Genomic DNA, 22,061 nt, shown 5'->3' with positions numbered 1-22,061 from the left:
ATATGCCACTAACAAACCCAAACTGTAGGAAATAGCTTGCGTTCCCCTGCAGGGACTAGAACTCTCACAAATCTATGACTGGTTTATGACTTTCCCAAGGAGACACTCTCACCAGGGAGACGTTAAAGGTTTGTTGCAGAGATGGTTGGAACCAATCCCACTGAGGTTGTCTGGGTGGAAAGTATGTGTGTGAGTTTATGCATCCTCACACCCCTGTGTTTCTCTTCCATGCAGCCAGGAAGCAGATTCATCCTCCCACCATGTATATTCATCAGGTGTTTTATGACCTCAGGTCCTACTCAAGGAAACATCCAACTTAGCTTGATGGAAGATGTAACCAAGTAATGGTGTCATTAATTGCACCCATGATAAAAGTGGAGCATCACCCACTGTGATTGTATGGAGCATTGCACGATAGCCGGGATGTCCGTAAAATGGACACAAGATTAACTACAGCTGCACAATAGGTGATTAAACTAGTTTTCTCATGCTGTAACCGAGTTAGCCCTCTTTAATACTCATTTAAGAATTCTTTCTCTTTTATAGGACTGTTATATGCATGAGCCCATTCCTTTCCACCCTTCCTATTGCTCTACAGCAACGTCCTGTTTAATACCCTACTTTTATTCCTTATTACTTCTTGCAGTCGATCTCCTCTCTTCATCCTGTGTCCTGGGAAACTTAGCCAAGCACTGGGGAGCATCTTGAGGGAAAGTAGTGGAAAAGGAGCAGAACCACACCAAGGTTGTTACAGTGGTCCCATAGCACAAGTAGGTTTCCCAGAGAACGATTGGCACAGAGCAGATTTCCCTCGTTCCATTTCTGTCTGTGTACCTCAGAACCTGCCTGTGTGGAGGCCGCGTGGGATGAGGTGATGTCATTTCTTCAGTCTCCCCAGGTTCTTTTGTGGGATAAGGGGACGTTCTTATCCAGCTTCTATGAATCTGGTCTGTAATCTATGTAAAACCTGGGAAATCTGAGAGATGATGATGATTTCTTGCATACGTGCTTGGGTCTGGTAACCATTTCAAGAACTCTTCCTGGCAGAGGGGAGAAACAGCTAGATTTACTTCTGGTGAAAAGATACGTAGTTCAGCCTAAGTCCATCTGGCTGAGCTGTCTGGCATCTGGGAGTTCCTAAAATGTGAGCAACATCCCAAACCTCACATAAGCAGTGGTTGTAAGCAAAAGCTTACAAAGAAATGAAATGCAGTTGTGTCACCATTGCCAACGCGCACCATTCAAAGCTCATGAATTTGTCACCCCAAGAACAAAGCCAGATCACTTTGGGCTCTGTTCCTGTTTGTTCTCTGTTCATGTTGGTTAGCATGTAAAGTCCCAAGGAATGGCTGTGCTTCTCTAAGCTGATCAGCAAAATACAAGGCAGAGAATTTCGCTGTGTAGTGGAATTGCTCCTGATAGGGCTCAAAGCTTGTGTTTAGGCCTGTCTACAAGAGGAGATGATATGGTATATGATACACAAGAGGAGATGATGACTTAGATGACTCTGTGGTATAAGACTTACTGTATCCCGAAGCCAAACCCAATTGGTTAACTGTTGACACTGCTGAAAATGCACCTTTTGCTTTTTAGCCTTTGGAATCAATCTTTTAGGGTTTTCTCCACAACTGTGAGGTTTTAAGACCTGTTTTAATTTTTAATCAGACTGGAATTCTTACGTAATAGCAAGCTGCTGGGACGTGGGGCTAGGAAGAAAGCATCGAATAATACAAGGCCAGCAACAGAAAGGATAGGTTTGGAAGGAGTGCTGAATGACCCGCTCATCCAGTAGGTGAGGGCCATGGCGGAGCTGTACTGTTTTTACCAGCAGATGACTAAAGGCAGTGTTCTGGAAGACAAACACATCCTGATCGAAGAGACTCCCGTCTACTGAAACCAAACAGATTGAAAACAAATTTATCCATTTAAATGTTGCTAAGCTCCTCTTGGTCCCCGCTGAGCAGACGACGCCTATCCCATCCACCTCTAATCTGAGCAGCTCGCTGTGTCTACCAGACCTATTTGCAGCGAGGCTCTTTCAGGAGACAGAGCCCTGCCCTGGGAGGCTGCACGTCTCCGAGGGCTCTTGGAAGGGGAGCAGAATTCCACGTCTGCCTCGATCCACCCGCGCAAACAGGAAGGGGAGCGTGCCAGATGATAAGTCCAACTTACCATCCAGGGTAACCAGATGCCAGAGAGGATTGTTTTCATTTCCACGGGATTTCTAATTAGGGGACATGCTTTAACTGTGTTTTCAATGGCTGAACATCCAAATGACAGTTTGATATGAGCAATTTGTCTGGCCGGCTAGATAAATTCATAGCAAAGCTAAAGGATTTTCCGTTAGAAATGGGTGCACATCCTTCGCTGTGAATCGGATCAAACATTCCTGTAACTAAAGAATCCCCTTTATGTAACAGCTCATTCTAACCTTCATTTGCAGTTTTAATGATCAAAGTCTCTCTTTCTCCTGATTTGTCCCCAGTCATGGACTCTGCCAAGTGCTTGTTTTTTTTTCTTTCTGAAGTCTCGCTCTTGTTCCAATTTGATGAATGGAGGGAAATGTCCATTTCTGCTGTCCCACCCAGACCTCATGAGCAGTAGCATTGTCTGGCCGGCTCCTGGGGGAATTTGCTACCTGCATAGCTGCTGGCTGGGTTGTTACAGCTGCATTTCCTTTGAAGCTTTATTTTGTAGAGATGTGATGCACAGCCTTGGGAACAGGTAAAGTGAGGAAAGGTGCGGTGGCTTTCTGCCTGAGGAAGTGAAGTGGAACGTGATTAGGCTATTAGCTGCCCTTTGTTTCTGCAATATTGGAAATCCGTTCAGTCATGCCAGATGTTGCTTTGGTTAAGGACATGCTGTCTTTTATCGTACTCACAGAAATCATTTAAAGCCATGCTCATGATATGCACAGCTAGCAGAAGTGATGTGGGCAAATGTGAAGTGGATTTGTTCCTGTATGAAACTGTCCTGATAACTTTGAGGGGTTAAGCTAGAAAGACCTTGATAATTCAGTTCAGGTTGTTGGGAACTGAGCTTTGAAGGTTACGTGATTGCATGTTCTCCCTTCTCCCACCGTCACGCGGCACCATTCGAAACATGTCTGAGTGGAGAATACAGTTATTTTTGGTACTGTCCCAGAAACTTATCAGGTGAAATGCAATTAATGAATCAAGAGCTTAAAAATATCTGCCCAGAAGCAGCAGGTACTCTTTTGGTGACTGAGTACAAGAATTTCTTTCAGAAGAACGGCATACAAAAAGCTTTTCTTACCTCATCTCTTCCCAGATTATGTTTCTCTTACTTCCAGGGATGTTAGATTTTTGCTCTTCCCTTTAAGGAAGGCCTTCCGCCTGCACCTTGGCAAATCAGAGGACAGGAAGATCTCAATTTGCATGAGCTCAATGAAGATTTAGCTGAAATCCTCGTAGGGTTTGCCTGCCTCAGGTCTTCCTGTAGCACAGGCAGCCCACATGGTGCTGGAGGGAGGCTGAGAGCAGGAGCAGAGGTGGCCAGAAAACGCAGAGAATCCGTGATTTAAATTCACAGTGGACCAGAATGAATGCAAAGGATGAGGGAAAGGAAAGAAGGGAACGAGGAGTCTTCCAAAGTTATGTGTGAAGCAGAATGGTGGAGATGCCCAACAGGGCATGCAAGCAGATGGGGGCTGATAAGTCCAAGGAGACGGGGGTAGAGGCTGCTGGCTGCTAAAGGATGCAGGTGGCTGGAGGCAAGGTAGTGGGTGGGAGCTGTAGTAATGGGAATGTATAGGCTGGAAACAGTTGTCAGTGGTAGAGGAGGGAAGTGTAGTAGACCAAGTGCAGAGAAGGAAGCAGGTACAAATTGCACCGGGGAGATTCAGGAAGTAATTTTTCTCCAAGAGAGTGGTCAGGCAATGGAACGGGCTGCACAGGGAGGTGGAGAGTCACCGTCCCTGGAGGTGTTCAAGAAACACTGAGATGTGCTGAGGGACATGGCTTCATGGGGAATATTGATGGTAGGTGGACAGTTGGACTGGATGATCTTAGAGGTCTTCTTTAACCTCAGTGATTCTATGATTCTGTGACACAGAACCAGTGTGCATGGAAGAGATACAACACTTTGTGTCCCATTTATGTGAGGAGGAGTACCAGGGTCATGTGTGGAACCTGGAACTCAAGATAGCTGCACGAATGGTGCTCTTCGAAGCAGGTCAGTCTGAAAGGGAGGCTGAAGGAGCCTGACTGTAGGACAGCAGTGGAAAGAGCACAGATTCATTTGAGTTGTTGGGACCTTGAGAGATCGTCTAGTCCACAGTTTCTCTCCAAGCTGCAGCCAGAGACACGACATCCCACTGCTTTGAGTTCCTCACCACCTCTGCCACTTCTGCTGTCCGTAACAGAGAATATGTAAGGCCAGTTGAGGAAAAAAATGGGCTGATCATAGAAGAAAGGCGTGTATGTCATTGCCTGCACTCCGAGTGCGTAAGGCGTGGGCCATCTTAGGCTGTGCATTCTCCAAGTGTGGAATGATTGAATTTGCAACTGTACTAATGTTTCTCTGAGTGTAGTCTTGATAAATAGTACAGAGCAATGGGTTAAGAAGATGGAGAAGGATTGTACTGTTCAGAAGGGAACAGCTTTAGCAGATAGCTAATAAGAGATAACAGAAGTGGAGAGCACAAGGCTAATACATCATGGCTGAAATGCCCACGTTTATTAACAAAGCCAACAGGGAAGGCTTGTCTCTGTGTTCTTATTTTCTGTGTGTTTGACAGTCCCCAAAGACATCAAGGCTCCAGTGCTGGGCATTGAGAACTTCTACAGGAAGATGGTATTTGCATTAAGGGGCTCAGTTCAAATAGACAGGGCAGACACAGAGTGGGAGAGGAGCAAGAGTGCTGAGAGGTAAAGCAGGTGGCAATGGTTAGCAGCAGAGCTGATGGCTGGACTGCTGAATCCCAGGGCACTGATGTATCTGTTAAACTGTACTGTTTGCACTCGTACTGAAGCCAAAAGGAGGTCTGAGTAAATGCTCAAGGCTAAAAGCACTGTGGGATGTCTGCCTCAGCAACCAGAATCTGAAATGGGCTGGTTTGGCTTTTTTAAAGGAAAAAGCAAGTGAATCCATTCCTATTCTGCATGGTCCTGCTGCCACCATAGCACACAATGAGCACTGTGTCACTAAAGGAGAAATCCCATTAAAATCAGAAGGGCTGCAGCCCTGAGCCCTGGAGGGAGATGCAGGCTGGAATCTGTTACTGGAAGCTGTTTGTATTGGCTGAGAAACACGCAGGTTAACGGTACTCTCAGCATTTTCACAGGGCCTAGAAATGCCCTCCGCGCTTTGCATGGCAGGATAAATAAGATGTTAAGTACCGGTCTGAAGGTTTATGTAATGCAGCGTTGGGGCAGCAAGAACAGAAGCTTTGATTGGAGGGTAGATGAGGGCAGTTCTGCCAGGGAACCAGCTTGGTGTTCCTGGAGTCCCAGGGCATCGATTCACCCAGTGTTGGCGTGCTCAAATTCCGAACCAGATTTAGCAGGACTGTATACGAGTCTTTCTGTATACAAATCTCAAAAGTCTTCTTCCCTCCCATGGATAAAAGCAGAGTGCCAATACGCTGTAAGGTTTGTTTCCAGGATTTTGATGGCCATTTTCAAGAAGTGAAAGCTTTGAAATCAATTTAAGTGCATTTCCTTGTTTGACTAAAAGCCATAAAGCCATCAGAAGAAGTGAATCTGGATAGTTTTGTCACGACCGAAAAAGTGTAGGACAGCATATGTTTTAGCTGAGCTTATTTAGGACATCCTGCTGCTAAAATCAGCCTACGGAATGGTCAAATTTCATTAAAGTAACATTCAGACTATTTGTACTCAATTAAACGTTTATTTTAAATTTCCTCTTGATTTACTGATTCGAATGCATTGTTCATTTTTCGCATACCAAGCGCCGTTGCTTGGTCTCAAGGGAATTATTGTTACAAATTTAACAACTGTGACATATTAAAAAGCGCATTTAAGGAAGAAATTAAGGGTTGGAAGGATGTGACCAAATGTTTCCGTAGCGTTTGGCCAAAATGTCACTGAAATGCCAACATGATTTTAACAGGAGTTAAAATCAGAACTTTCAAAGCACGTCTTGCCTATCAAAGAGATAAAATAATCCTTGTCTGCATCGGTAGCAGGCGTACATCCATTGCACTTGCCAGAAAATCATTTTCATTTTTGGAAACTACTTTTAACAGCTGAGTAATTAAGGTGTTAGCTCTGTGCTGTGCAGCTGATTAGTGAGAAGGAAGTCAATAGCTCAGAGCGTGGAAGCAAAAATGTTCAAATGAGATGCATCGTGGAGGCACCTGCATCCCTAATTAACGGCCGGGTGGGAATGGCAGGAACAGCTTTTTCAGGAAGTTCTTTGAAAGTCAGACCCCAAACTGGGCAATGAAAAATAGGAAATGGTTTTAAAGTGAGACAGGGGAGGTTTGGGTTGGATATGAGGAGGAAGTTTTTCCCCCAGAGGGTGGTGAGGCACTGGCACAGGTTGCCCAAGGAGGCTGTGGATGCCCCATCCCTGCAGGCATTCAAGGCCAGGCTGGATGTGGCTCTGGGCAGCCTGGGCTGCTGGTTGGTGACCTGCACACAGCAGGGGGTTGGAGCTGGATGAGCACTGTGCTCCTGTGCAACCCAGGCCATGCTGTGATTACTTCTGAGAAACACGACCTTACTGTCAAAGGTGGACTGGGAAGGGTGCATGTGCAAGTCTGTGGAACTGTGTCCAGCTCCAAGCCCCTGCTGTGTGCAGGGTCACCAACCAGCAGCCCAGGCTGCCCAGAGCCACATCCAGCCTGGCTTTGCTCCTCAAATTGCCCAGGAGAACAAGGCTGTTTTCTCTGGGTTGTGAACCTCACGTGGGTGATTCACTTTGAGATCTTTAAAGACAGCTCATGGTAGCAATACTGAAGTGCAGGACAGCCACACCGCTGCTTTTTGCAGGCTGGCACAATTGTTGCATACTTTAGCAGCACAATTTGCTTTGTTTCTAATTAGCACTGGTGATGGCATTCCAGGAAGATCAGCTCATTAGAAACCTGTATCAGTGTAGATCAATTAAAAATCTGTTCCTCTTCATGGTTCTGATGCTCTTTTTTCTTCTGTGCCAGCACACAGCCACATCTCAGACATATGGAGCAGCCTCTCTGGGGCAGGAGGGACCAGGGAACAGACCTCAGTGATGGCTGCCTCACCCACAAGCAGGACGGGGTGCTCGTGCTTCTACAGCAATACATGGAAGATTTTGTTTGTTTAATTCTCCTGCGAGGCTGTTATATGGTATGTCCAGGAAAATATCTCTTTTTTTCTTTTTTTTCCTCCTTGGTTTGAAGCCGTTGATTATTTACAGTTCTGTTAAAAAAGAAAACAAAACAAAGCGTATGAAAACTCTGGTGGTTAGCCACCCTGCCCACAGCATGGGGCTTGGATGTCAATGATCTTTAAGGTCCCTTCCAACCGAAGTTGTTCTATGATCCCGTGAAAGAAACATACTTGAGAATTGCAATCGCCCTAATTTCTATGTTTTTCTGAACTTTCTTCACTGAAGAGCCTGGTCCTGCCTTGTCTGGAATGTGTTCATTGAATCTCAATGCACGTGGCAACCTGTGACCAGCTGTGGGACCGTGTGGGCAAGGACTGGTTTGTCTGCTGAAGGTGAGGCAGCAGCTCTTCTGCACAGTTCAAGGGTATGTGCTCAGTTTGCCATACATCATTATGGAGACGTTAGGGCCCGTGCCTTGGCAGCAGCTGTGACATTAAAATGTATAAGATGTTACCAAAGGAAGCACTCGGCAACATTTTTTTGGCTTCCCAAGGCATAAACAAGAAATTTTCTCTACAATGGTAAGTTAGAACAGGGGGTGAGACACTAATATAATTAGGATGTCCACTCTGGAGAGCACAGCTGGCTAAATTAAGGCAAGAGAGGGCAGCCCTGGTGGCTGAGGGGCACAGCGGGGAATTCCCAGGTGAGATCTGTGTTATGCCCTGCTGCCATCCTGAATCTGTGCAGGACAGATTTTTCCAGTGCTAGAAATAGATGTGGCCCTTTGCTATCTGCACAGATAAGCTGATTCATAGCAGCTGATTTGTTGTCTTCAGGAGCAGATGTACAAATAAGAAGGTATCTTAGTCAAATGGATTTCTGGTAGCTTAAGGGAGATACCTGCCATGGGATTCAAAGGGCACTTTGAGCACTCTGTGGCTCTCTGGATGTAAGTGTAGTTTTTGCATTTGATAAGCCAGTTCTGAAACTCAGATTTCCACTTTGGCATTCATTAACCTACAGCTCAGTAGCTTTTATCACAGAATCACAGCATGGCCTGGGTTGCACAGGAGCACAGTGCTCATCCAGCTCCAACCCCCTGCTGTGTGCAGGTCGCCAACCAGCAGCCCAGGCTGCCCAGAGCCACATCCAGCCTGGCCTTGAATGCCTGCAGGGATGGGGCATGCACAGCCTCCTTGGGCAACCTGTGCCAGTGCCTCACCACCCTCTGTGTTTTATATCTGACCCAGGCTATAAAATGAGTTCTTTATGTCACACTTTGCTTTCAAAAAGAAAGTGTGGTGAAGATGTAATGTCATAGTTCAAAAAAAAATCCACAGCAATGACCTGCAGCTTGGAGAAGTGTATCTTCATTCTTGAATGATGTAGTAACTGCTTAGCTTGTACAGCTGATTTTACAAAAATATTTATTTCAGTGAGATTAATTCCAGCACACTTCTGGCTTCTTCTTTTAGAACTTTTCCTTGTTCCTTCTTTTGGCTCTTGATGAGGTGAGAGCTGCAGCGATGGCATCTATAGTCTCCTGTTTGCAATAACAGCACTGCAGTGCAGTCTGGTGAGGAGGACCGTAAGGCTCTACGTGGCCATCTGCACTGACACAGCAGCACCACGATGTCGAAATACAAACGGGAAAGACTTCACATCTGCCTGGTAATGTAACAAAGCAATATTAACATTTTCATAAAATGTTCTGAAAGCGGTTTGGTTTGGCTCGCCATTCGGATACTGAAGCCAAAGAGACTGTCCTGAGAGCAGTGCAAGCAGAAAAGCAATACGGTGCAGTGAATGAGGCTGCAGGATCCGAAGTGCTGTTTTAATAAGGCAGTAAATGTGGCAGAGCGTTGTAAAATCCCTCGCTGTTCTGCCTGTGCCCAGATTGCAATTGTACATTGCAGGCAACATCAGCACAGTAATTTTACTGTGTAGCACTGGTGCAGTTTAGGAGCACAGTTTTCATCCTGATGGTCCCTGTGAAGTTCACAGGAAGTTCAACCTTTACTTCATATACTTCATTCTGATTGATTTCTAATTTTATCAATTATCCAAAGCTTGAAAATAGGTGCTGGTCAAGAATTGCAAGGTGATCACTGTAAACACCAAAAGAGGGATAGAGAATGAACTTAATTGCAGTCTGCATATCAGGGGAAAAAAAAAGGTATCAGCAGGGATTTTTAATCCAGCAGCAGAAGAAACATGAACTGGTAGTTCAGAACCTTGGGATTAACAGTTCTGAGCAGGAAAATTTAAACAAATACGAACCCTGAACAATTGACACTGCATTTTACAGAGGGATGCCTGAATGCTTCCTTAACAGCCTTGCAGGCAGAATACTGTAGTTCAGCCACAGTGTATGTGGGTAAAGGCAGGAACTGGAGATTGCATCCCACTGCCCCTGGGACAGGAGCTGGATCAGAGCAGTTATAACAACCCCTTCAACCCCAGATGTTTTCATTGCAGCTGGACTCCCCACGCTGAACCTGCTGAGGTCCTTGGTAGCTCTGTCTGTGATCTTCTGGGCAGGATTGGGAAATGGTTGTACTTCATATGTGTACTTGTATTTACATGTGAACAAGAGCAGTTATTCTTCATCAGCCTTTGTTCTCCTATTTTTAAAAGGGTTACTCATCCCTTCAAATATTAGAATCAGCTTTTAGGTGATTGGAATCTGATTTAGGTGACAGTTCTCACCCCATGAGCAGCCAGAAATTGAAACGAACCATTTCTGGAATGAGCTGTTGTTGATCCAGGCTGTCCAACAAGTACTTGAATAACAAATATCTCTTACCAAACCAATGTTGGTTCATGAACAGAGAAAAAGAATGAAGTTCCTTGGATTGCTTGTTTGCAAAACACAGTTCAGCCCTTTCTTTGCTGTCCAGCTGTCGGGAACTAAATCCTTAACTGCTAAACCAACTCATTGACTTCAGTGGGGAGGTGGCAATCTACATTAAGTGATCGTCGAGACTCGAGAGTGCAGCAAGACAGCAGTGTGAAAAATACAAATGGGAGGGGGGAATGGTAGCAAGGCATTTCAGGATAGCCAGAAAGACTGCTGGGATAAATTGCAGGCACAGTCTGCTTTCTGCAAAGATAAGTTTTTCTTCTTCTTTTTTTTTTTTCATCTCTTATCTCCTATTTCTCTTAGTGCTTGCAAAGATCAAATGTGAAGCAAAACTGGTAAGGAGAGGGAGGGTTAACACAAGTGATGCAGCAAGGGGGCATGGGCAACTTTAGAAACAAATCTCTTTGTCTTGACAATTTTAGCCCTCTTTTTTTATCAGCTGGTTCTACTGGAGTGTCACCACTAGCTAGAAAAATTACTGTGCTGATGTTGCCTGCAATCTACAGTCACCATTGCAGGAGCACCATCTGATCAAATACATCAGATTTTCCACTGAAGTTGTGTTTATTGGCTTAGCAGTGCAACTGGCTTGAGTGTAAAAAAAAAAAATCCCAGCAATTTCACATGTTTGAAACTAAATCATTTGCTTGATCTTGTCTTCTCCAGTTTGATCATGAGACAGTTGCATAAGGAGGCATCAGGCCCAAAGAGGGAACGTCGTGAAATAGGCAGTTCTTCAGACTGAGTGGGCACTGCTGTAATATTCTGCAGTGGTATGGGGGTGCAGAATTCTGTTGCTTTTAAACGTGTTGTGTTTGTCTTTGGATAGACAGTGAAGTGGAAGCTGTGTTTCCTATAAATGCAGGTTTGGAATGAGCTCGGGAGTTGGTTCTGTTTAAGCAGATGGGCATAGAGGCAGTGCTGAGTCAAGCAACTGTATAAATAAAATTCACTCATCTGAGGAGTAAAGCAGCTAGGATGTCATTGCCTTGCACTGAGAATGCAAAAAAGGGTGGATAATAGCAGGACAAGGGGAAATGGTTTGAAGCTAAAGGTGGGCAGATTGAGGTTGGATGTCAGGGGGAAGTTGTGTGCTGTGAGAGTGGTGAGGTGCTGGAACAGCTGCCCAGAGAGGCTGTGATGCCCCGTCCATCCCTGGAGGTGTTGAAGGCCAGGTTGGATGGGGCCCTGGGCAGCCTGGGCTGCTGTGAAATGGGGAGGTTGGTGGCCCTGCATGGCACAGGGGGGTTGGAGCTTCGTGATCCTTGAGGTCCCTTCCGACCCGGGCTGTTCTGTGATTCTGTGATAATGGTTCTCTTGGCATGTCGAGGTTTGAAGGTCTGAAGATTAAACAGGTGACCTGAGTGCTCATCTGGGCTGGAGAGGAATCTTGGTGAAGAAGTTCCCCTCCTGTCAGAATGGTAAAATCCATCCTTCACCACTGAGAAACTTTCTATTAATGCTTTTGGAGAGAATTTGCTGTCATTTAGCATTCATGGCACTTGGGCAGAAGAATTCAATTAGATGATTAAGGGCTATTAGTGTTATTTATTGCCAATGTTGTAATGTTTAGAGGCCCTTCTTTTTTTCCTATGGCTTATAAAAACACAGAAGTGAAGACAGTTCTTTTCCAAAATGCTTTAGTTTAAGAAAGCTGTTAATATAACAGAAATACCCCCAAAATGTGAAGCAAGATCTCTTTTCTAGTGAGCAGAAACGAGCAGCTACTCAGGATATGCCAATGGCTTCAGTTACTGCTCACCTGCCTCTCATGTTTCATGGTTGAAAAAAATGTTGGTATGAGATTTATAAATTACTTCTTCAGCAAGTAATGCCAGAAGTGCTTTGAGAGAGTTGATCTGTGAAGTTATTTGAATGCCAGGGCATCATTAGGGTTGGAAGAGGTCATTTAGTCCAACTGCTGACCCATCACCGCCAGGCCCACTACATTCATTAATTACTTCAGTAGTTAAGGAGCTGGTGAATCTCGTCCCAACCATGGGAGGCATTTTTAACAAAGTTTTTGTGGAAGGTGACAAAAATCTGGATGCTGGCCGTAGAGGTTTTAAAGCACCTTAAAAATGAGAAAGCTACTCAACAGCTTCTCCATTATCCTGCTGCACGGCAGAATCCCTTACACACATAGCCCAACTCACTCCATCAGAGCCATCACAGCTGAACGTTTTGCCCAGGAGATGTATCCAAAATACTGTAAATTCCTACGGAAAGAAATTCTTTGCCTCCATTAGCATTTCAACACACACTCACTACAGAGATCTCACTGGGGGTAAAGCATTAAAATCCTTTCAAAAGTGGTTTCGTTGGCTAATTAGACAATAAACATAAACCTGATGCATCCAGCTGTACAAATAAAACGTGACTTTAAAGTTTCATGTCCTGTGTGCAGAGTAGGCTTGAACTTGGAGCCAAGGCGGGCCGAGGGAAGGTGGCTGACGTACAGCTCCGTAGTGCGGCCTCGGGAGAGCCCAAAGAGAGTTTATTTTAAGTGTAACTCAAAGGAACTAAGTACCAGTTACCACAAATAGGGTGATCTTTATCTTCCTTCGTTGGCTTGTGCCGAGGGAAAAGAATCTCAGGCGAGTTGCGCAGCCGCGGGCTTCACAGAGAGGATATCTGCCGCACGCTGCTGACGTGCCTCATTTTTTGGGTGCTACCTCACTGCTGAAGGAAATGAACGGGTCATTTCAGTGCCCTCTGGTGCCCTTGGCTCCTGGTAGGTGTGATGAAGTAGCTAAATGCTCACACGAGTGACGTTCCTGCCCTGCTGCGGTTGGTGAAGGGGAGTTGGGTTCCCCCGGCGCAGCTCTTTGGCCATCTTGGAGCGGCACCTGTAAGCGCTCACTTTGAGAGATGGCTAATGTGCTAATTACCCGAGTCCCAAAAATGCAAGCTGTAAACAAATGAGGACTGTATTTATAATCCATCAATTTTATGACCTTCTGATGGTGATGATATCAGTGGAGTTTACATTGGGAGCCCTTGTACTCCTCCAGGGCAGCTGTGCCCTTATGTTTTAGTTACAACTCGAAGAAGATTTTGCTAATTTACTTTATAGTAAGCGTGCTTAGGAAAAATATTACCTTCCCTAAACAGCTGAGCCCGTTACCAAGTCTCATTTTTAAATAAGGAAAACACAGGGACTGTCAGTACCTTGAGGCTGTATTGTCAGGTGACGGGCTGTTTTGAAAACATCCATGGCAGAAAGTAATGACTTCAGAGCAAAATATTGTTCTCATTGGTATAAGTTGCCGTGAGACAAATCCCACACCCTCTGATGTCAATGGAAAGACTCCGTTTGACTTCAAAGAAGGCTGGATCAGGCTCTAAAAGAAAAGTTGCCATCGTAAAACACCACAAATGCTTTATGGTTCATGTGCTTAAAAATCCTCTGCTCAACGGTGATCTTCTGCACAGTTTACCTGGCTACATGCAACTTGGAATTTTTGTGTTTGCTTTGCAATGGGTTTATGACAGAAGAATGCCTGTAAAGTCTGATTTGTGAAGTGTTAAAATGATGTCCTGGAAAGCCACGCCGTGCCAAAGTATACAAGATGCCCTGTAATACCTCAGCTCGAGGAAGGCTGTCCAACTTCCCCGATGTTACTAAGTTCTCACAAAGAAAAACAATGCTGCTTAACCATAGACAGATGTATTAAAAATAGCTAGATATTGTGCCCTTGTTCTTTTATTGGAGTCATTAGCTTTTCAATCGAAATTCAGATTAGAGTTTGAGGACAGAACTGTTTCCTGCGTTTTCCAAAGCTTTCGTTTGAGCAACTTTTAAAAGTGGGCAGGATGGGGGCCCTCAGTGTCCATGGTTATGAGCCCCAGGAGCTGAAAGCCCAGAGATAACTTTATTAGCTCCAGACCAGCAGCAGATGCAAGCTATTCGGCGTCACTTCTTTCTCTCGCTGTTGCGCCCTGCTCTAAACCTGGGTCATAAATGGGATTTGTTTCTTAGGGTTGTTTAGGATGCGGTTGATCGGAGCTCCATTTTGTCCTGTGTCATATCCCAGTGCCCAAACAGCCGAGAGGGCCTCGTTGGAGCCCTGAGGCTGGACGATCCTTGAGGTCACTCACCAAAAGGTGCTCAGGAATGCTCCTACAAGTGAGTGCTTTGCTCACACAGTGCAGCTTGGGGACACGTTTCCCTGCCCCCCCCCCGGGATACGTGGCTTCCCTGGGGTGCAGCATGGAGCAGAGGGCTCTGAGAGCCCCTGGGAGAATGCTGCCTGTTTGCAGGGCAGGCAGCCGGCCAGACAGCTGGATTGCCATGGCAAAGAGAGTGTCTGGCCTTTTTAAAAGAGAAGCTTGCCAGATTTATGTGCGGGAATGGATGTAGTCCTTCTGGAGTTGACGCGGCCTAATGAATGAGATGGGGAGTAAAATACTTTCGACTTACTATCAGGGGTTAACGATTCCTGCCCTCTCTGCTCTCCCCTGCTCACGTTTTCCCCCTCCTCCAGCCCCAGTCCCCCCGCTGCGCCTCCATTTCCCCAGCAGTGGCACCACCTGGTTTGTTTTCAGTGTCAGGTATATTACAGACTGTCTGTCAGAGGTTAACTGCCACGGCTCAGCCTGTTCCCATGTTGGACCTGATCGAAATTCCCTCCCTGCCCTCGTGCCTCTTGTTTAGTTTCCCAAAATGTAACGGTACGTGGAGAAAGTGGGGGTTTTTTGGTCTTTTTTAGTTGTTTGGTGGTCCAAAGGATTGCCTCTCTGCTCGTTCGTGGTCTTGGGAACCCACTCTGTACCTCTGCAACTCTCCGCCTGTGCGCTGGAGTTTGAGACATCCCGCAGAGCAGCGATGCACTGGAGATGTGGCACAAAGGGACCTGGTCACTGTGGGTGTGGGTTGGGCTTGGGGATTTTGGAGGTCTTTTCCAACCTCAATGATTCAATGATTCCAGGAGGTTTTTAAAAGTCACCTCGAAAAATGTCATCTGACTTGTGAGCTCTCCTTGGTAGTCACTGGCAGAAGCCTGGATCCAGGGCTGCTCAGTGGTCTCAGTACTGTGCATCCCATAACTGTCCCACGAACTACACACAAATGCATCCTCTTGGGGAGAATGAGGATGCCTTACTGCAAAAGCCTTTAGGGCCAGGCTAAACCTTTCCTTGTATCAACTCACCAGTGTGTGAAAGGAATATCAGTATGAAACTGAGCTTGATATGACCCCCTTGTACATATGCACTGGGGTAGAGACCTTTATTTGTATCTTCACGTGCTGTTTTGTCCTTGGACCACTGCACTGTGTTGTAAATCATATCATAGAATGATAGAATGGCCTGGGTTGCAAAGGAGCACAGTGCTCATCCAATTCCAACCCCCTGCTGTGTGCAGGTCGCCAACCAGCAGCCCAGGCTGCCCAGAGCCACATCCAGCCTGGCCTTGAATGCCTGCAGGGATGGGGCATCCACAGCCTCCTTGGGCAACCTGTGCCAGTGCCTCACCACCCTCTGGCTGAAAAACTTCCTCCTCATATTGAGATTATTGTCTGCGAGGTTCCTTTCTCTGCTGGTTCTGCAGCTGGGAGCTGTGTGATGAACAAGGGACTGGATGGTCCCAGCATTAAGGCCTTGTAATGCTGGCTGGGAAAATGGAGCAGTTCCCAGGTGGGGCTGACCCTTAACTAGACGTTTCCTGGGGGCCACTGTTTGTATGCTGATCACCTTCTGCATCCCTGACTTATGATCCTCCAAAATCTGATAGGCAGCCCTACAAAGGACCACCAGCAGCCCCTTTATTCAATGTGAGTGGTGTGCTGAGTGCATGAAGTAGTACATAATGCTAAGTGCCGTGAATAATCACGGCCAAGGCATATCGAATTGGGCTCTGAAAATTAATGGGCACTTTTGACCTCCTGTCTGTGTCTCAACTCCTTGCCTATAAAATGGGAAGTGTGCCACTTTCCCATTTTTCAGGCTGAAAAGTAATTAATTAATAGTGGGCAAGCGCTCGTATATTACACTGAAATGCTCTTTAGAAAAACCTAGGGAGAAATTATCAATCCGGCCTTCAGAGCAGAGTTTGGGCTGCAAAAGAAGAGACAGAAAGACAGTGCATAGTGAGGGGGAGCAAAATACTGAATAGCTGCCCATTCATTCAGCACTATTCACTGGGTGTGAATAAGATTACATAGAAATGGCCTGAAACAGTGCTGTAATTAAGGGCCACATCATGAAGCATTGCACAAGGGAGCTGTAGTGAGATGTCTGCTTCTCTTAATTTGCCGTGCTGGATTTTGAAATCTGAATGCAAATTTTTTTTTAAATGCCATTTTAAATGGGGTTCCTCAGGGCAGAAAGCTTTTGTTCAAATTGAGGTCTTGAGTTTGATTAGCCACGAATTGCTTCCCGTTAGCTTTTCAGTCTCTCAAATGAATGAATTTGTAGAAGGCTGTGCCCAGAAATAACACGTTCACCAATACAGGTACAAACAGGGCTTCAGAGAAAGAACCAAATTGTGTGAATTTGGAGAAATGCCTTTTATTTATATAGCTTTAGTCACTGAATCAGAAACAGTAACTTATGTCAAGTGACTCAGAGAAGAGAGCACATTCCTGGATTAATAGTTACAGAGATCAGCTAAAATCAAAGCTATAATTCAAGGTTACTTATGTAATACACTGGATAATTCTGGTAAATCGTAAACTGCAAAGTCTCAGTGCAAATTTTTTGATGTTAAGGTTTTATTTTTTTCCAAGTGATGAAAAGAGGATCCAGGATACAATGAATTAATTGTCAACTACTAGAGTTAAGTTTCCTAACTGGAACAGTAGGCAAAAGGATGGAGCTTGGCAGTGCGGAGCAGCGTAGAGGAAACATGTTCTTAGCTCACAAGTATCAACAGAACTATAGTTGGGAATAATAAACAATGCTGTTGTTGATGTGCATTTTGCAAAGGTTAGGGTTGATTTTTATCGCCAGAAATATTTTTCCTTGGAGCTGCATTTGCTGCTTTTTTCCAAGTATTTTGCGTTGCTTATTAGCCTCTGGAACACCAGAGCATCTCTAACATCACTGAGTGTCTCTTTGCCAAGTTCCAGGAATAGAAGAACAGCTACCAAGAAAGGTCGTTCTTCTGATATTCCAGCTTGCACAGTGAAATGCAAAGCATTTGAAAAATAAGTCTGGGAACTTGGCTAGCGCTCCTTGGGGATTACCCATCCGCAGCCCATCGCCTCCGTTACAGAGCAGATGGCAGAACTGAAGTGGGTAGGTTTCACGAGCAGAACACGGGCTGCTGGACTGCTTTCATACGTCCCCACCGAGGAGCACAACATCTCACTCAGATGGTGCGTGACACCAGATTGTCCTCTGCCATCTTCCTGCAGGCATGTGGCTACCAGACGCTGACTCACGCACACATGAAGAGGAGCCCGTTCCCATCTCCTGGTCTTGTGGTGCCGTCAGTTCCCTCAGACCAAAGCAAGCCACTGCTTAGCATGGGACACGGGTCTCCTGGGCTGCTGCCATCTGGGCTGTGTTGTGATGACAAAAGACAGGACGTGTGACCATCCTTCAGGTCTAACTGCTATCCAGAAAACAAGGAGGGCTGTACCCCTTACAGGAGGTTCTTTTAATGCTTCTGATCTTGATCCCTTCTGAATTTCTTTTGTACTTAGGAGTGCTTGGCAGGCTAGGAGCTAATGCAAATTACTTTCAAATTTATCCTGATGAATTTGTAAGTTTAACACTATAGGCTAAGCACAGTGCCAACCAGACCAAAGATGTGAACCGGGGTTGTAGGTAAGCTCTAGCTGTTGGGGTTTTTTTTGCCTTGCTTAGACCCATGCAGACGGATAAGGGTTATTCTTTGGCTCACAGAGTATGAAGAAGTGCCTTCAGCCTGGATAGCAATGCAGCAGATGCTCTAAAGGGAGAAAACAATTAGGTGAGCTGAAGGCACTCCTTTCAAAGCACCACTCTTTGTGTTTCCATCCCAAAGACCTTTGCAATCCCAGGGAAAGACTCTGATTTACCTCTGTGGTCCTTGTGCCCTTTCAGTTTGAGTAACACTGCAGGTTTTTCCAGACACCCTTACATAACATGGAGGTGACCCATAACTGAACTAATAAATATGACTGGCTGAGCTCCTGGAGATCAGACTACACTGTCTTGGACAGTTTTACCATCAGTTTTGGTAATGTCGGGGTCCTGACATTTTCTCCCTTACTGTTATTTCTCTAATGTTTAACCAGCCCCTCATTAAGCATGAATTGATAATCATTTTTCACAAAGCTGCTTTTTTTTGACCCACACAAACAATTAATAGTTGTTCTTAGAGCTAGAGTATAATGCCTTGCATGCAGCTGCCTTTGATTATCATGTTTTGGAGGCTTCTCTATTATTTTGCCCTCTCAGGAAAGCCTTACATGATGTTATCGTTCCAGATAGCGCTGCACAAGCTTTGTAAGCCTGAAGGAACAGAGCAGGGCCAGTTGTCAAGAGCTGGAGGCCACGGCCCTGTTGTGTGGCTGCTTACTTGCCCAAGATTGTTGTCCAGGAAAAGCTGAAATTCAAGGACAAGGAAGCGGTGAGGGAGTTTCTGCTGATGGATCTTGAGTCCTGGTGACCCCTAAGACGGCTCTTGAGAGCAAACCATCCAGATTTTTCCTTTTTCCATGTTTACCACATTGTTGCATAGGGCTGTGGGTGTATAATTGCCAGCCAGGTAGCTGGGGGATGGTGTGAACTGAGTGGGTTTGCTGGTGCTTGGGAGCACAATGCCTCATTTTGGAGCTAGCATTTGGGATTTCTCCTGTGTAAGCCTGGAGCAACCTTGTTGACTTGCAAGGCTGCCATGAAAATCATCTGCTTGAATGTTTTCACTTGTTCATTTGCTTTTCCCTAAAGCCCCGGAGTTTTAGTAAGCTTTGCCAGTCATACTGAGGCTTCCATAGAGACAAAGGTGAAAGTTTGAGATTGCCTTCTGTATTCGTCAAGTGAACTCCTTATTCTTCAAGTGAAGAGGCAGAAAAAACTAGGGAAGTGGGCCTGCACTTTTGGGGATGAATGAAGGAGAATCAACACGGCCTGGTGCAGCGTGCAGAGCAGTGCAGAGCGACAAGGTATGTGTAACCATCACCAGTTATTCCACAGCTGCATCCTTCTCTATTTAAAGCAACTTGCTGAGAAGTTAAAGTAATTCCATTTCATCGCTAGAGCAGGTTTTTAAACTTTGCTTTAGATGCATTACGTAGCATTTATTTTAAGGACGGCTTTTCAATCCTGAATCTCCAAAGGGCTTAGCTTTGCGGGTTGCATTGAAATAAATGAGCACTCGGACCTTACAGAGCTGATGCTCTCAGTAGAGCTGGTGGGATAATTTCCTTTTGCATCAGTTCTCAGATGGCTCAGTGGCTGCTGATACCCAACAAAAACAGTACAAGAAAAGATACTTCCTCATTTTAAAACAAAAAGTAAGAAAACGTCGAGGAAAAGGATTTTCACTTTCCTCTACATTTTTCAGGGAAAAATAAATAGTTTCCTGAGTAGCTCCAGCTTTAACCAGTTCCTTTAACTGTCTTGGTTTGTCGAGTCAAGAATATCGCCAGCGAGGATTCTTGCATTCTTTTATTGTTGTTTTTCAAGCAGGCGCACGCTCGCAGAGATTAGCAGTGGACAGAGGTATGGATGGAGAAACTCTGATGCATGCATAGATTTGGCAGATACAATTTTAGCCACGAAAGAGCTTAAAACTACAAAGCAGTTCTGTCAGCTATAGAAAGCCAAATGTATTTTTAAAAAAATCTGATATTTTAAGTGTACAAAAGCCAGCACACAGCTGGCCAAACCTTCAGAGGTGCAGTTCAGCTTTTACAATGGTCAGGTTAGAGCCCCAAGCCGGGGGCCTTTGGGTGCTACCAAAATGTAGATATTAAGATCAGTTTCTGGGCCTGGGCACCAAGGTTTGTTACAACACTTATTTATTACCAGTCTCATATAACTCATTCCTGGTAAACAATGCAGGTTTTATTATGTGTAAGTAATAGGAGACCTTTGCTTTTTTTCCACTAACAAACATGCCATGGGTAATTATTCCTGTATTAAAACGACATGTGGACATATTTGCGACATGCAACAGTTCCATTTCTTTGAAGAGAAGCATTATTCTAAACAAAGTTAGCCACCATTTATTTCGAGGGGCTCTTGCGTTTCTGTGTTCGAAACCCTTTGCGGCTTTCCTTGTCTATTTGATAATCATTAACATGTTCCGTCGTTAACCTTCCAGAAGCTCTGCTTGAAACTTTATATGCAGCTTTTCAAACATTTGTCTTGCATTGCAGACTGTGGTTTGCTGGGGCTGTTTTTATAATCACTGGTGGTAAAATCAGGAAGATGAAAAATGGGTGTGTATTGAAAAGCAGTGTATCCAGCATTCTAGGTCTTAAATTAGAGTGATGAGCATAAACACTGCAAACAGAGCTTTTTCAACTCAATTGCAATTATATTTGAAATTACCTACAATTACCAGTGACCATCTCAAAGCTAGAAATTAACTTTGTAGGCTCTCCTCCAGATGGATCAGCTGTTAAACGTGCCGTCTTGTGCAGCTGAATGGAGGGGAGGAAAAAGAGGGAAGAGCTGCCAGAATGGCAGCCATGCTCACTTGTAGCTGAAACTTGTGCTGTTTGCCTGTCATGGAAGTGCATGCTTTCCCTTTCAATTAAACCCATACCACTTTTTGAGATGTAGTTTGGGAAATTGTGGCTTCGCTGACATTTGTGGGCTCTAACCTTGGAAGCCAGTGCAGAAACTGTGCAAGCTGACAGTCAGCTGCCGTAGAGACCCTACCTTTCCAAACAGACAATCCTCCATATGCCCTGTATGGCTGCCGTGCAATCTCAAATGCAGAAGTGAATTAATGCAAGCAGGAAAGTGTCTCCGAATGCCCTTCCCTGGCTCTCACATGGGTCCACAGTGAGTTCCCTTCTCGTGTGCAGCTCGGCGAGCTCAGCTGCTGGAAAGCAGGCTGTCCTTGTCTCCTTCCCCATGTCAAGTCCTAAGCAGAAGGTTATGCTTATGGCACATCTACTTACTGCCTGAGCAGCTAGAAAGTAGGATTTTCTAATTCCTGCTCTGCCTGATGAATTCCTGCTGTTCAACTGGTCTTTGTAATTCATTTGACTAGCTCTAAATTCATTTCTTACATGGCCACTGTGGATAGAGACGTTCAGACTTTTCTCCCTCTTCCTCCAGAATCCACTGGTGCACAAGTGTGTTGCCATGGCTCCATGACTATCGTGGGCTTGCTGATTTTCAGCTGGTGGAGCAGAGGGAGGTATTTTGCTCAAAGCATCTCAGAAATGCTTGTGATTTCAGTTTCCAACATGACTCTGAGCTGGGGAACGAGAACGTGCCAGGAGTGTCAGTGACAGCTTTAGAAATGGATTGTTTGCATAAACTTGAAAACAGTACAAGCATAAATGTATTTCCTTTGTTTAACTTTTCACTCTTGTTTACTCGTCCCTGCTTCTAAAAGGCTTTGCAAGTAAACTCTGCAAATCTTTAAGTTCTGCAGCCATCACTGGGGGCTGGGCGTTGTGGGATCACTCCTTGGGCCTGCTGTGAGCCAAGGCACCGGGCAGGGCTGTGAGGCTGGGATCCACCAACCATCCAAACCAGGCAGAGGATTTCACCTTGGACCAGTCTCAAAACCTCATCTGCAGCCCTTGGGGTTTTGTTGACACCCCAAAGCCAGCATCCGTCCCTTTGGTGCTGGTAGGACGCAGAGAGCCTCAGCCCCTTCTAACCATAGTAAACAGAAGCTTCTATGGCTTCTAGTTTTCTTTGCGAAGGAAAAGCTGCTTGTACCGCAAGGTTTGGAAGGAAATAGCTCTTTTTTAGTCCACCAATGAAGAGTAGATGAAGG

At 45.3% G+C, this 22,061-nt stretch overlaps 1 long non-coding RNA gene across 7 annotated transcripts in view; it reads left to right on the top strand.

Moving 5' to 3' along the window:
- Window positions 1–7,150: 7,150 nt before the first annotated feature.
- The window catches only part of LOC122180553, a 46,985-nt gene continuing 32,074 nt past the window's right edge, over window positions 7,151–22,061 (top strand). For all 7 annotated transcript variants that reach the window (XR_006179169.1, XR_006179166.1, XR_006179162.1 and 4 more), the window contains exons 1-3: window positions 7,151–7,313; window positions 7,582–7,688; window positions 8,775–8,970. This is a non-coding gene — a long non-coding RNA (uncharacterized LOC122180553). The remainder of the gene's footprint in view (window positions 7,314–7,581; window positions 7,689–8,774; window positions 8,971–22,061) is intronic.

The sequence above is a fragment of the Lagopus leucura genome, unplaced genomic scaffold (genome assembly GCF_019238085.1).
Source record: "Lagopus leucura isolate 7727_CA_CO unplaced genomic scaffold, USGS_WTPT01 Super-Scaffold_1, whole genome shotgun sequence".
In the NCBI taxonomy this organism is placed as follows: Eukaryota; Metazoa; Chordata; class Aves; order Galliformes; family Phasianidae; genus Lagopus; species Lagopus leucura.
Note: the sequence above shows the minus strand (reverse complement) of the source record. Positions and strands in the feature narration are given on the sequence as shown.